General features: G+C 43.1%; 1 protein-coding gene across 7 annotated transcripts in view; it reads left to right on the top strand.

Annotated features, from left to right (window-relative positions):
- Positions 1–2855: 2855 nt before the first annotated feature.
- The window catches only part of ptprsb (protein tyrosine phosphatase receptor type Sb), a 68555-nt gene continuing 55713 nt past the window's right edge, over positions 2856–15697 (top strand). For 6 of the 7 annotated variants that reach the window (XM_005721128.1, XM_005721129.1, XM_005721130.1 and 3 more), the window contains exon 1: positions 2856–3198. The gene's annotated coding sequence lies outside the window, so the exon portion shown is untranslated. The remainder of the gene's footprint in view (positions 3199–15697) is intronic. The other variant, XM_005721132.1, reaches the window with a different exon arrangement.

A 15697-nucleotide genomic window follows, 5' to 3' on the forward strand; every position in this document is an offset into this window, starting at 1 on the left:
TTGTTCTTGACTTAGGCTGGAAAGCTGGAAATGAATCCCAGTTTTCGATGTCTTGATTTTAATTATTCAGTCTGAGCGCTGTTGCTCACATGGCAGCAGCGTTTGCATTGTGATAGCAGCAGGACATAACAGCCTTACCATGCCATTGTGACAGCCAGGTCCATGAAATGATCTAATTTGGACACTGGAAGTGACATTATCTTGGAGTGCACACGTATCAAAAACAAAATCTGCGAGCTCTCATTACACAGGCTTTCTACTGCTCACATAAACTCCAGCACCCTGAAATAAAGCATAACAGAAACTTGATCTTTCAGAGTCCTGCACTCTTAAAATATAAATAGAGTGCAATTAACGTCACTGCTGCAGGGTAGTGCTAGAGACAGGCCACTTACTCTGCTAATTTTAGGGATCTTTTGCCCTAGCTTCCACTCTGAAAATGGGAATACTGTAATGCTATACAGTCAGACAGGCAGGTCACAGGGTGACTGGCAGAGACGGCGCACGGACAACAGAGACGGCATTATTCTTATAGTAACAGACACAATATTAGCTATCCATCGATAAAAGCTTAACCTAACTACATTAAGTCGGGCAGTGTGGTGGCAGCTAGTCGAGAAACACCAGGTGGTAAATGTAGCGTCCACCCTGCATAACAGTCATGAAATAAGAAACTGTGAACACTGACGTAATCCACATGGTCTCCCATGGCTGACCTGACCCCTCTGTTAAAGGTAAAAATGGTCATTAACTTATTGTGTTAGATAATAACTGTGGAAGTAGCCCTTCTTCATATATGAGTTTTTTACAAGTGGTAATATTGGGATAAATAGAAGAGGAAAGTGTATTTTTGGTACTTAAAGGCAAAAAAAAAAGGAAATCCCAAAGCTCGGCTTCCTTTTAGGAACTTATCTTCTGCAAACTGAAGAGACTTGGCATAGAAATACTGACATACCTAAACCTGGAGTCATGAATTTTCTTTGTTCATATTTCCATCCTCAAGTAAATGTAACATCATATAATAGTAACTTCCCACTAGATGTCACTAGCAACAAAGAAAATCAATCAGACAAGAAGTCTTTTGTTCCTTTAAGATCATGTGAAATGCTCAGAAATGTAGCTCTCAGGCAGAAATGGTGGTGGTGGGTTGATTTTCTTTTTCTTTGTGTCTCTTTCAGCAGAGAGTCTGACTCTGACAAAGAAGTCTTTGTACTGATAGAGAAACAGAATGAGCTGTTGAGGATGGCATTTATTTGAAAAAAAAAAGAAAAGAAAATGTAAGCACTAAATGTGCATTTTTAGGTAAAGAGGAAAAGAAATCTTGGTAGATGGGAGGCGCTGAGTCTTTTTGCAGGGTTTTCTATGGGGGTCAGCAGAAAGGTTAATATAAAACCTCCTTCGTGACATCCTCAGGTGCCATGCCAACGTCCAGCACCACACTCCAACACCTCACGATCTGGCCTTGTGGCTGTTGCTTTTGTCATGCTGCGTGACCCAAATAGCACCAGATCATTAAACTAGATATAACAAAGTCCTATGTTGAACTATTTCAATTTGCTTCAGGTTAAAGAATAGTGCTTTGTTGCCCTGTTTTTCATTTTTTTTATTTTATTGATATTTTAAATCAAATTTGTGGGCAACGCCAGAAACGAAGATAAGCTAATACACCAAATTGGTTACATTACACACACACACATTGTTTAACTGCAGGCATTTATCCTGATAATTATATTTCATTTGATTCATTTCTTACATTAACCTGTTCGGCAGTCACTTCCATATATTTTTACCGACCCTTTGCTACTGTGATATTGATTAAATCCCCTGAAAACCATTTTTGATATATATGTACTGTAGATTAAGAAAACCAATGATAAAAGTGCACACATTTGACCCCACTGATATAAATGATCAATGAATCCACCTTTGTTAATATAACAGGACTGAATAAATTATAAGGAACAGCTCATTTATAATAGACTACTGCTAACTCCAGCCTAAAATAGCCAAGAATATCAGTACTGGTATATATGATGTATACGTATGCATCAAGAGATAAACATCAGCCGCTGCTACCAGAACACTCCTTCTCATTAATATTGGTTGATACTGATGCTCAGCCAGTGATGTAACCCTAAAGTAAAGGTAAAACTAAATCAGCAGCTTAAATGAAAGCTGACCATAACCTTGATGAACGTGGATTTGTTGCACTGTTGTTGGCTTTAATAGTTGTTCGTTTTAGGCAAGTGAACCTATAAACTTGCTACTGATTCTGTCTCCAGAACAATAAATAATACTTTTAAACTCCTTCCATCTGTTGTCCTCAGATGCTACTGCGTTATTTACCTCCTGTGGAATTATTAATGCATTTCCATAACATCTCACCAGGACTTGTATTTCCTTACAATATTTTAGAGTCCAGCTGTAATTTAGTGTGGGAGTTCTGCTCAGTGGGAGCCGTTATGAGCCTCTCACTCTTTATTCCTGCCAGCAGCTATAATTAGATGCTATGTTATGGGAATCTAAGAGGTCTAGGGTGCTTCTCTTCATTTTAGCTCCTTGGGGAGCAAAGTGGGGGCAAATAAATAAATAAATAAATCAGTCACTAATACACAAGACCAACCTGCCACAGCTGCTGCCTCTTTTGCACCAGTCAGCAATACCAGAGAGAGCTGGAGGAGGTGGGGGTTGAAGTGGGGAAGTAATGGGGGTAATAGAGGTGATGGGGGATACGGTTGCTATTGGAGATCTTGCCTGCATCACGTCATGTGTAAGAGGGAGGGGTGGGGGGAGTGCTCCGGTGTGTGCATGAAAGAGAGAGCGAGAGAGAGAGAGAGCTGGGAGGGGTAGGCGAGGAGAGGGAAGGAGGAGGGCATTAAGGAAGAAGGCAGGGAGTATCAATGACATCAACCAGCAGTATCTGAGGCCGCCCGATCAGCAATGCTCTCCCGACAAAAGGGCTGAGGAGCAGCCGTGACCCGCTGCGCTCCGAGAGGTCGGTGGACAGCCAGGACGGTGTGTGGGGGGGGGGAAACGCCGGCGATGTGTGCATGCACCCTCCACAAAGGAAGACCTTCATCTGAGTGGAGCTGCCACTGGATTACATTTATCCTTGCTGTTTCTAAGGAAGCTTCCAGCTGCAAATCCACCCACATGAATCTACCAGACAGTAAGGAAGACGGAGCACTTCCTACCGAGGTAACCCGCACCATCCATTTAAACATATGTATATTTATTTTAACAGTTAATGTTTGCAGTCGTGCACCCCACCCAGGCTGGTTACATTTTTACTTGTCGATTAGCCTTTTGGAAACTAAAGCGGTAAGAGTAGATCCCAGCCCGGATGGAATTTCACCGCTCAGTCTTTCCCGGGGTGTTTCTTTGTGGTGTTTCTCTTTTACTCAGCAGCTGCAGCATCACTTCAGATTTTGTTTCAAGCGTTTGGGTAAAAAAAAAAAAAAAACACACACACACACAAAAACGAGGTTTTGCAGATCAGGCTGGTTGGCAACAACGCTGTGAGTGCGCGTCCCTCTTCATCACCCCCTCCTCCTTATTGTTGGCTGGGCAGCATGAGGGACCCGGGCAGACTGGCAAAGCCTTTGTTCCTCATCAACTGTCATTAAAAGTGGCTTTTATTTTGATGGCCCTTTAAAGCGCTCTCCAGGCGCGACGAGTCTATGTTGAGTCCGTTTTTTTTAAAGACTATTAAAAAAAAGAAGAAGAAAAGAAAAAGAAAGAAAAATATAAACAGTAGTCTCAGACAAGAAAGAGCTCATCTTTATGACCAAATCTATGTAACACAGGCATCTTGGGATATTTTTTAAAAGAAAGAAAAAAGGAAGAAAACTCTTAGGTCTGTTTCTATTGTGTCTAAATTTCACTGATGCCACGCCAAAGTAAATATAACACTATGATAATGTCATTATGTCAGCATACTCAAAGGGGCCCTCGCAGACACATTATGAATCCATACAGGCTATTATACCAATATTTGTGAATCATTTATGGTATGGAAGGCACCAGGTGGCAAAGCGGATGGACTTATTTAGCAGGACTGGTTCCTAGACAATAGAGTGGTTCTGCTGCTGCTGCATCTGCTACTCTCCAGCATTACTTAAAACAAGCCCATCTGCACATATAGGCAGTGTTTCTAGTCCATAGACCTCTCAGATGTCTATAATTATAAACACAAGGTTTTGACTGTTAACACAGCCAGTCACGCGTGCAGGCAGAATGTAATTTAATGATACGTCGATTCATCCTGACACATTTTCCGAGGGCTATTGCCCGTTTGGGATTTAATCATGTAAACTTCAAGGGCCTGTTTAGTTTTTCTGGGTTTCCGTTGTGTGGCCTCTGTGAACTAGAAAATCACGCTGTCGTGGTGAATTTGAGGGAGGTCTTCCTCCTCACACACAGATGGGAAATGTTCCCTGGGGCACCTTGTGTTTGCTGGTTATTGTTCCAGACCATTTCCACATCCCTAATTATTTTAATCAGTCGTTTTTATGCATGGATTCCTCTCTTTAGCAGATCCCCTCCCGATTTTTTCCCCCTCGTCTTTTCAGCTCCACTCTGTGTTTAACAGAAGGCTACACTATGCACCTTTATAAGATGGCAAGCAATGTGTATATTTGCATCGTTATGACAAGGAAGTCATTATGGTGGAAGTAGAATAACTGAACTGGTTGATTACCTCTGTGTGCTGGAAATAGATCAGATTTTCTCTTCCAAGAGTCAAGAGATTCTTGGCCCCATAGGTATTCATCTACGCACTGTTAGGAGCGGTAGCTTATGAAATCAGTGATGGCATGTACTCTTTAAATAGCATTTCACAGGGTTCAACCATGGGCCTCAATGGTTTTCTGCTCCCTCTGAACAGATACCACTGTAAGATCCATCCAGACTTTAATATGCCGGGTGACGTGTGCTCCCACTGGAGCAGCTTTGGTTTCCAAGTCAAAGGCTTCATTGAAGTCTCAATCCCACATTCTCGCTGCAGCGTCACCCTAACTGCTCTGCTCTCTTACGTTCTTCCCCTGTGTTACATGCTATGCCCATCTTTGGATTTTGCCAGGCTCTGTGCCTACCCTCCATTACCAGGAAGGAAGGAAGGAAGGAGAACATAAAGGCGTGCGACTTTGATGCTGGGAGCGTAGCCACCTGTATTACAAGAAGGGGGAAAAAAACAACTTGTTGTTGTCTAGGAATAGATATTAATTGACCTTTTCAAAGCCTTCCAAACAGTGAGCTTTTGTCTGCTTTGCCTCTGTTTATTTATATGCTCCTGAAAGCAATTCATATACAGCATGCAGAATGAAGCCGATACGCCTGTGTAATGTGGTTGGAGGCACCGCATTACTCAAAACAATACCCTTTAAAAATCAAAACATCTATTTTTTGACCTAATAACTGGAATGAAACTTGAATGAGGGACTATCACGATGCACACTAAAACTATAATGTTTTATATCCAAATCTAACCCTTATCTTTAGTATGGCTGGGCATTAAACCAGCTTTCCTTATTATCATATCATCGTAGCATAGCATTAATGCTTTTCAAAATTCTGGTGGTCGAATTAGTATTTCTGAGCTAATCTAATTCATAAATGGTTAAATGAGGTGGCTGAGCCTTTCTATAGCATGTAGGAAGTATATTCTGTGGTATTTTATATGTTCATTTTGGTAATCGTCCAGCCATCAGATTATTCATATGACGACATTAGTTGCAAAGAAACACACACACAATTATCAACAATCACATACTAAATGACCACTTTATGGCTTCATCACCACATCTAATGATAAAAGTTCAAAACTGGCTCCAAGAGTGCGTCGAGACATGCTTATTGTGTAATGGACTGGTTCTTATATAGTGCTTTTCTACTCGAGTCAAACATTCAGAGCTCTTTGTACATCAGGACCTTTTTTTATGTAGCATTCACACTTCAAACAGCATCTTGCAGACTGGAGCACCCAGGGATTAAACCACCAACCTTCCAGTCAGTACATGACCTGCTGTACCTCCTGAGCCACAGCTGCCCTACTTTAAAATTGATGATGTGTACAAATAATTAAAGTACACAAAAAAGTATTAGGTAGCTGCTTTAACAGTTGAAACCTGCACTATAATCTAGTTATGTAAAGATGCGTCTCTTAAACCAGACCCATTATGATCCTTTCTTCGACCACAAGGGTCACTTGCGGTTATGTGTGTGTGTCTTTTCTTCATGGGTCTGTGTTCCCATGCGTACACATGAGTGAAGGCTCAGAGATAGGTTTTGACTTGACTGATGCCCTTCTCCAGATGAATCAGAGATTCTGATGTGTCAGCAGGGATGAATAATGCACGCTGCTCCACTACCTCTCTTCTCCACCTCTTGTCTTCAGTCATTTGCTTCTCTTTTCATCACAACTGCCACATCTGAAGAGATCTTCACCTTCATTTTCAGCCCTCCCCCCTCCCGTCCTCCTCCCCTATGCAAACGAGGTTTTGCTGCCGCCGCCGCCACCTCGCTCTCCCCTGGGTCAGCCCTGTTCTCTTTCTGAACAGCTAACTCGTTCTTATCATCGGGCGTTGCAGAAGTTTCTCCTGTTGAAATTTCGGCGCATTTCAAGATGAGGCGCGTGCAAACATTTGCGCTGAAAATGGCCAAATGCTTTGATGTGCACAGCTCGTTATCAAGTCACGGGAGGACGACGTGCAGCCATTGACACGGGTTGACAGTTACATCCCTGACTGACAGGAGTCATTAGGAGGATAAGGTTGACTGACAAGAGGGCTGATAAAGCAGGAGACAAACTGACTAATCAGGACTTGGTGAAAGAGGGAATACCATTTGTTTTGAAGCGTCCAGTTAGATGTCATTAAATGTTTGACAGAATAATCCATGCTCCTCCACAGCAGCACTTGGCTGCTCTCTGAGGTATTTTCAACTTGTGGAGTAAAACAAGCAAACAAAAAACCCTTCTCTTTGAGGAAAGTGTAGGTTTCCATCAGTTAATTTTGGATGAAGTGATGCCAAAATCATTCTGATTGGAGGTCTTGTAAAGCATAAAATCATATGGCTTTGGTTTAATTGGTGTAATAAAGCCAATGCGAATGCTCATGGAGGCAGAAAAATTGCATCTGTATAGCTGTCATATACTGCAATCCCTTTTTTAGTACCATTATGTCATTATGGTACACGCTGTGTGGCAGAAGACTGGATTTGATAAAGTTAGCTCAGGTTTCTTAGCCGATTGTGGCTTTAAGGATAGCACTGTCAGTCTATAGCTATTAGATGTAAACTCACACACTTTAGTTCATGTTGCATAGAGGATGAATCCTACTGTTCAGCAGCATGATTGCTGATCAAATACCCACAACGCTAATAGCAGTCCCAACCCCCCAAGGCTTTATTTGGATACACTGTGTTTAAAACTAAACAACAAACTAGGTTCACAATGCAAACATTACCCCTGCGTTCTTGTGTGTTCAACTCCAAGCACTGCTGTTAATTACAACCTCACCGGCAGCTAGTAAACTTAAAATAGTCTTTATGTGAGTAATTCCGCATTACAGCAGACTTAATGATTTTAAATTTCCCTGCAAATAAGCCCGGTGCTTGTGCCACCTATTTAAACCCTGCTGTCAGCACTAGTCGTCCAATAAAAGAAAAGGTTTTGGCGTGCCTCCATATGCCAGTTGCCTTTGAAAGAACATCTTTATTGCTTTAGTGAAACAGCTTTGCTATGAAGACCTTTACCATGCAGGATGGTAAGGGGACGATGTCCAGGAAACTTGTGGCTCTATTCCATCGTCACAAATCACAGAGGGGAAACTTAAAAGCCGGAAGATTAGGCCTGATTCAGCAGGAGCATTCTGCAGTCTTTAATATGTGTGTGCAGGTGCCGGGCCTGCCTGGTTGACATGGCTCTTGAATGCACCTCCACATTTGTCTGTGGCATTTCATGATTACTCTGTCTCCGCAGCACTGAAGGATGCCAGTTTGGATGAAGTGTTTGCTTGACAGAGGTGAGAGTAATGGCTAGTCATTGGTGAAAGGCGTCCGTGCACAAGTCTGTTACCCTTGACAAGCATTTCATCTCTTCACTTACCGAGACAGACTCCCCGACTGATTGCAGTTCTGAGACAGAGGACAAATGCAGTTTTTCTACCCCATTACTTCGCTTTTCAATTCTATTCACAACTTTATTGTCCCTCAAGGAGAAATTCATTTGGCGTCACAAATCTCATCTCCATCAGGAAGTCATGCAATGGCTGGTTAGTGACAGACCTTTTAAGAGTAGCGCCTGTGTAGCACGTAAATAGGATTCGTTCACCGGCGTATGCGGCAAAAACATTGCAAGTTTTCAGTGTTTTGCCTTATTTTATATGTTTTACATTGAACTTAACTGCATACCAAACAGTGTGGCGTGTGAAATGAATGCTGATGCTCTACAGATGATCTCAGTGTTGTTGGAGAAAAGTGCTGCAGTTGTGAGTTAATGAGCTCTCAGTGGACGGCGTGTCATGTGACCACAGGAGACAGGTGATACCATGGCAGCGAAAATACTCTGGAGAGAGTGGCTTCTTGGGCAAACAAACAATGTGTCGGCAGGAAATGAATAAGGACCTGCCGAAGCGGTTGCACATCGTTTACCTGAGCAAATATTAAAAGGAGAGTCGGTTCAAAATCACAGCACAAAAGCTGCCTTTAAACACTTGTAAGGTTATGCCCGGGGCGTGTTGGACTTTAAACCATCTGCTGTGTGTTTGCAGACAGTGATTTTCATTTTTATAAATCAATAAGAAGATGAATCGGTTTGAAGACTCTCCGTGAAGCTTACATTAATGACATCCTCGTTGTTGGGTTATGTATGAATGGTAAATCAGAAAGGCGCTGTCTTTCTCAAGGCTGCTGTTATTACTCTCGAGGCTTTTAACGGGCTCTGAAATCCGCTTCACACAGCGTGGCTTTGTCTCCTAGCTGATGTGTAGGTTTCGAGAAAGAGCTGAAACGTGGAGGTAAAAATGTGTGGCATGTCCCATTAATGAAGCACAAGTGAAATATGATGATGGTCAGGAGGATGACAATGACGTCCAGGAAGATGAAGGTGCTCTGTGTTGTCAGGGAGCCTCAGTCCTGCTGCAGGAGAAGCTCACTAATTGGTTGTCAGTGTGTGTTTTGTGTGTGCGTGTGTGTGTGTTTTGCTTGATGGGCTTGATAATTCATCTAAAACACATTTATTACCAGTGTTTTGGATTTATGTAAAGAAGCAATCGCCCTGCTTACATCTGAATCAGGAGCGGACAATTTACACTCTGCATCTTTTCTCATATGTCAGAGCTGTTTAACAATTAGGGACGTACATGCAAGTGCATAACTATGTGGACATCAGTATGTATATACAGTTCTTTCTCCCGCTGGGATAAGAGTCTGTGCCAGCCTTGGATATGCTAATTGGACAGTGAGTTGACAAGGGCTCAACCATCAGCCTGCGTAATGAGCCGCTGCACAGAAGATCGGCTGCCTCTGAAGAAGCGGCAACAGAGGAGGCAAAAAAACAAGGGGGTGCGGAGGGGGGGGATTGGGTCGCTGAAAGAAAATTACGAATTATGTTTGGGTGTTTGCGAGCTCAGTGTTGCCGTTTCAGCTGAGTGAGCATTGCGTAGGTGTCTGCATGTGGACACGCGCGCATCCTCTTCCTCTGCTTTTGTCAGATAAAAACCTTCACCTGTCAGGTGAAAATGCATCTGCTAAAATGTCAATTGTTTTTTTTTTTTTTTTTTTTTTTTTTTTTTTAGGGAGGAAAGAGCCATGTTTTAGCTGGATGACAATGCATTTTGGCATTACCCTAAGGGATTTGAAAGAGGTTTATGAGCCTAAGGGGTTGAAAAATTGACTGAGCTCACGGAGGAGCAAATAATCCTTGAACTTATTTGAAAGCGTGAAAAATTGTCAAACTGCAAGGTTTTCACACAGTTCCGTGATGCATAGATCATGAATATGGGACCTGTTGTCAGGGCCTATGGATTCTGGGCTGACTCTTAAATATCCTGGCTTTCCTACCAATCTTAACAAGTATAAAGATTACACACAACGTTCAGCCGAGAATCAGATCCATCTGGCCCTTGTGTGTACTGGCTTCATAATTATATTACTATCATATTTTTTCAAAATCACTCATTCGACTTGGAGCCTTGTCAGACAGTAACATACTTAAACTCGGTGTAAGCAGCTAATGGGTAAAACTACCACCTCAGAAAACAGGTGGCAGGGTATTAAAGAACCCTTAGCTGTTAAAATAAAGGTCAGAGAGTAATTTAATTTTTTTAATTAAATGTAATCTAATACCAGTGCAATGAATGTGTTTAACAGATGTGTGACATTAGGAAAGGATCTTTTTCTCATTGAAATGATAAGGACACCAGAAGGATCAAATCTAACTTCTTGCGAGGAGGCGACAAGGACTTCCTTAGCCAGTAAATGCGTGTCAACCCTCTGACCTCCCGTAAGATAATCAGGCCTGTGTACACTTTTATAGCATTTTACAGGCATTTCCTGCTTAGCAGGATCTAGTCCATCTGTTGCTAGGCTTATCTGAGGCTGTTTTATCCATCAGAAAGAGATGCCTCTTTCTAGTTGTGTTGGTCAGTCTGACCTTGGAGCCCCTTTTAAGACGCGTGGGTGTACATTTGCCTCACCATTGTTGGGATACGGCAGCTTTAGTCCGTCCCGGGTATGCAGCGATTGAGGTCAAAGTGAAAGTTAGTTTGGTTAGTCACGCTTCTGTCTCTCCTCTCCACCCCTCCCTTTGTTCATCATCACGAATCAGTGTGTCGTCTTGGCTCGGAAACGTAGTTTTGATGGGGAAAAACTGAAGCGCGTCCAGATTTTTCTTTATAATGGGGAACAGCGATTTTAATGCTTAAATAGTCACATGATGCTCGTGCTGCTCTATAATTTTATTGATGTGCTGATGTGCAGAGAGAAAGGCTGCACTGGCATCTTCTCTTAATGCTGGGATTAGAAAGAGGGGTCAGACACCCAGGACGTTGCTGCAAATCTGGCTAAAATGAGGAAAGTCAAAGCGTAGAGTCCAGGAAAGCGCTTCTCTTTTTAGCTGTGGGTGATCAGTTAATTAAACTGTGACCTAAAGCTAAATTCACGCTCCCCACCAGAGAAAGCCTGAGAGAGTATGTGGGTAGATTCAGTTTTGAATTTTGTTTTGTTATCATCCCGAGAAAGTGTATTTAATCTGTAAAAGCTTATTTCATCATAATGAGAAAGCCATGCTGCTTTTTCTTTCTGAAGAGCTTATAATAAGGTATAAAAGGAAACTTCCTGCTGGAGACAGAAAGATTTGAAAGCACCCACAGTAGCACCCACACCAAACCCACCCCTGAATACCTGTGTATGTTCACATCAAAACTGTGCAAACAGAAATCTCTCTAAAACATTCAAGTAAAGCAAACCGTCAGCTACATCAAGGTGTCGAAACAAATGAGGAATTAAAGTCAGCACTCACCTGTCACACAGTATGACCCAGAAACAAATTAAACAAACAGAAGAACTGATGAACAAAGACACATGTATTAATAATGTATGCTGTTCTCCGTCTACTAATCCAAATAGGAAAATGAAAATGCATAATTTTCAAATAAAAAAAGACGACAGATCATTTCTAGTGATTTGTTTTTAAATGTACTTTTTAAAATTGTTGAGATGTTGTAAGTCAGATCTGGCAGAGTTAAGGATAGTTATTTATAATTTTACAACAAGATACTTTGAGCTGCTCCCTTTTTCACACGGGCTCGCCACAGCAGGTAGCGCTCCGTGCTTAATTTGGCAGATGTTTTTTTAAAAATACCAGATGCCCTTCCTGACGTAACCCAAACAGGTTTGTGTTTTCTCCTAGGATTGAACCTGGGAGCTTTCACTTGCTAAGCAAATGTGTAAACCGTACTGCCTTACTACCACTACTAAGTACTACCACTCTAATCCTCCAATCTTATTTTCTTTATGAGCAAAGCTGTTATTCTCTCTTGGACAAGTAATCATTTTGTGTGCAATTAGTGCTTTCATTCATAGTTCACTTTAGTAATTATTAACTAAGTCGAAGGAAAATGCAAGTCACAATTTAACTGAGACCAGAGTGGTGCCTTTAAATTGCCTTTTTTCCCCGACCAACCATCAAGCCCCCTAATTACTCAGCTCAGTGTGACATGATTTAAAGCAAAATAGTCACTTAGTGAAGATAGAGAATAACAGTAATTGGGATAAGGCTTAAATGAATGGATGACAGAAAAGTCACAATCTCATCAATGAATTGATGATCCGCATTTATGTGCTACGTGACGATTAGAAAAGAAGGCAGCGCACGCGACATATATGGGTTTTCCTTCCATGCCTACATGTTTCTTAGGCTATTTCTGTGAGTCATGTTTGCTCTCAGAGGTGTGATTTGAAACTCCAGCAGCAGCCTTGTTTATAGGCTCAGACCCGTGATGAAAATGGTAGCTGCGGGTTGGGAATTTTATTGGTGTTTGTCAAAATGTCCCCTGATAACGCTGTTTGGATGCGCGTTGTATGAGGCAGCCCCTGCTTCAGCATCCTGCAGCATTAAGCAAGACCGATGGAGGTTTAGTTGGAGTACGCAGGTCTACATATGCATTTAAATTCCAGGGAGGGGTAGGGGGTGGGGGGCATCTCCGTGTTTGAGTGACAGCTGTTTTTTTTCTTGTTAGAGAGGAGCCTCAGATATTTTATTTCCACTGCTAAAAATGTAACCAGGGCGGTGTAGCTCATGCCTGCAGTAAGCCGTACTTCATCCTGTGCTTCTGATCCTCAGCGTGTGAGCGTGTGTGTGTTCATAAACGTGTGTGTGTCTGTGGGCTGTGTGTTTAAGAGAGAAAGTGAAGGGAAGTGTGAGCGAGCGAGTGCCAATCTCCCCCATGATGCTTTGCCATCTGCCATGTTCATGTGTGTGCGTTCGTGTTGTGTGCGCACGGCCCTGTGGGTGTGCAAGCATTTGCGAGTGTCGTTTGCCTACAGGGTCCAGGGTCGTAAAAACATGAAGTAATATCGCTTCTAGTCTGGCCATGTATGTTAGTGATACAGGATTTCTACTCCAAATGCCTCCACTCCAAGCTGGCACTAAAACGTGCATAATTCTAGACATGGTTATATTTGTGCCGAAAAAGTTTAAGTGCCCATATTTGTGTACATGATTTCAGAATCACTGATAAAAATGTGAGAGAAGGCTAACTGCAGTGCATGCATTCTCATTAAAATCCAAAAATAACTCAGTGGTGCACAGCCATGTGTTTATTTCTGTTTATTTCAGTTGTGTTCCCTGTAATTATAAATGCCAGACTACGTATATACATATGTATAGTTGGACTGATTCCTCCTCTACAAGACTCCTTTGATGCTTACTCCCAGAACTGGATCCAAATTAAAGGTAAAAGGAATCAACACGAGCCTCCTTATCAGGTGTGCTCACTCACAGCTAACGTGGTGCAGCAGGAAACAGATCTGGTCCTTCCATGAGTGCTCGTGGCTCGTTGTCATGGAGACGGGCCTTGGGAGACCATCTCAACCCACTTGTGGTGCAAGGCATCGCGGGTACGGTGGGAAGGGAGGGAGTGAGGAGGGTGGAGGGAAGGAAGGTGCGGGGTGGGAGGATGAGGTGAGGAAAACAAAACATGTCATCTTTCCGAGGGGCCCCAGTGGAGCAGGGCCAGGTTGGATGCCACCTAAACAATGTTATTTCATCAGCCTGATGGGGCACAATAACCGGTGTACGTTTCACCACCTGAGCTTTGGTGTCATTATCGGCTTCCCCGCAATAAATAGCACACGCATCCCCATCAATCTATCTGTCTGGCTGACCATCTGTGTTGTCACACTGAAAAGGTAATAAGCACAACCCCTGCTGTCCTCTCTCTTTCCGGATGCTGAGCTCGGATGATCAGGGTGGGGGGAGTTGCAGTATCTCTGAGGGGTTATTGGCCTGAGTCATGAGAATTTTTGTGCTCGCACCTTTTAATTCTGCTTCGGCAATGAGCAACGTGCCTGGTTGTTGACTGTTTGTATGCTGAGAGGTGAAGACGATTGTTAGTTACCATAAGCACGAGCTCAGATATGCTTAGATGGGCCTGGTCTGCTGGGTCTGCTCCTGCTGGGGCTTCTGTGTATCTGTTTTGGCTTCTTCCCTCAACTTTCACAGCCGTAGGATGCTCTAAGCTCTTTTGTTTGAACTGTGTCAATGGACCAACAACAGCTGGAGCAGCTGGTGCAGGGCAGCTGGGGCGGAGGAAGAGGATTTGTATACAAGCAGGGGTTAGAGTGCGTATAAAAAAAACAAAAACGAGTAAAGGAGATGAATGATCGGGTATCAGAGAAGATGGCATCGAGGAAGGAAAAGAGAAAAACGGGGAGGAGAGGGGCGGAAGCGGATGAAAGGAAATGGGAGAAGAGGAGATTTCTGGAATACTGAGACTAATGCAGGAGTGAGACGAGAGTAAGATTAAGGATTAGAGGCTGTGCGTCTATAGTGAAGGTAGAGGTAGAGAGGGGTTTTTGTCAGCAGGTGAAAAGACAACAGGGAGGAGGGGATAAACGAAATGATAGAAAGGGTTGGACTGAGGTCACAGAGAGATATTAGTGCCACAGCAAATCCAGCACACAGGACAGTGGTAGCAGACGCTGCATCATGCAAGGAGTGCCTAATGTTTCAGTGGCCATGTGGCTCCACGCAGAACGGTAACCCTGGTTAGATTAACGCTGGCAAATTGAGTTTCCGTAAGAGGGGAATTTACTTAACATGCTACCAATGGTGCTCGAATGAGCTCTGATCTGATTTTTCTTATCACATTGTTCAATTGAAAAGGGGACGCTGAAAGCTTTTCTATTCAGCGGCTATTACACGGCGTTAGATAAGGCGAGGGCAGAGCGGCGAGAAGAGTCTCTATCAGATAGACGGCCATGTTTTCAGTCGAGCTATTTTTAGTGTAGGAACTGGCAGACAGTAATGTTTATGAGCAGGTCATTAGCTCAATAAGTGGTTGGAGGAGACTTTGAATATGTAACTCACCAGAAATGCCGCTTTCGCTTAGGAAAGGCGACTAAGTGTCGGCCTGATCGCTGCTCCTCCATTTCTGGCAGCGTATCGGCGGATGTCAGGGTGAAAGTGTGCTTATGGGTGTTTGCGCATATTTATGTGCCAATCACAGCCTGCCCTGTCACCTGTTAATGCTTATTATGTCTCCCTGGGAGCGTATATGTTATCCCGTACTGCTGCTTGAAAGGAGAACATGTATGTGCGTGATTTATGACAGGTTAACAAAGGCTCCTTTCTCATTTGGCCTCCCCACCTGCGTTCTGACACTTCGGGTGAGAGGGGTGGGGGTCGGAAGAGCTCGATAGGACTGAGGAGTTATTGACTCCCAGACGGGGAGCTTCTGCACAGCTTGTCTAAATCTCTGTAAGCAGACAGAGCTGAATTATGTTCAGTCTTACAGATTTGTGTGCCCATGTGCGCTTGTGTTTGTGTGAAGAAAGAGAGTGAAAAAAAAGAAAAAAAGAAATGCTGATGGAGATCCCCCCCAAGGCTAGGGATTAACAAGAAGGGGGTACATCTATTAAAGCAGCAGCTTCTGATACGTTTGCCGTTATTGAATTTTGCCGCATTCTTACTGACCCC

The sequence above is a fragment of the Pundamilia nyererei genome, unplaced genomic scaffold (assembly GCF_000239375.1).
Source record: "Pundamilia nyererei isolate P.nyererei 1_Seehausen unplaced genomic scaffold, PunNye1.0 scaffold00004, whole genome shotgun sequence".
Classification (NCBI taxonomy): domain Eukaryota; kingdom Metazoa; phylum Chordata; class Actinopteri; order Cichliformes; family Cichlidae; genus Pundamilia; species Pundamilia nyererei.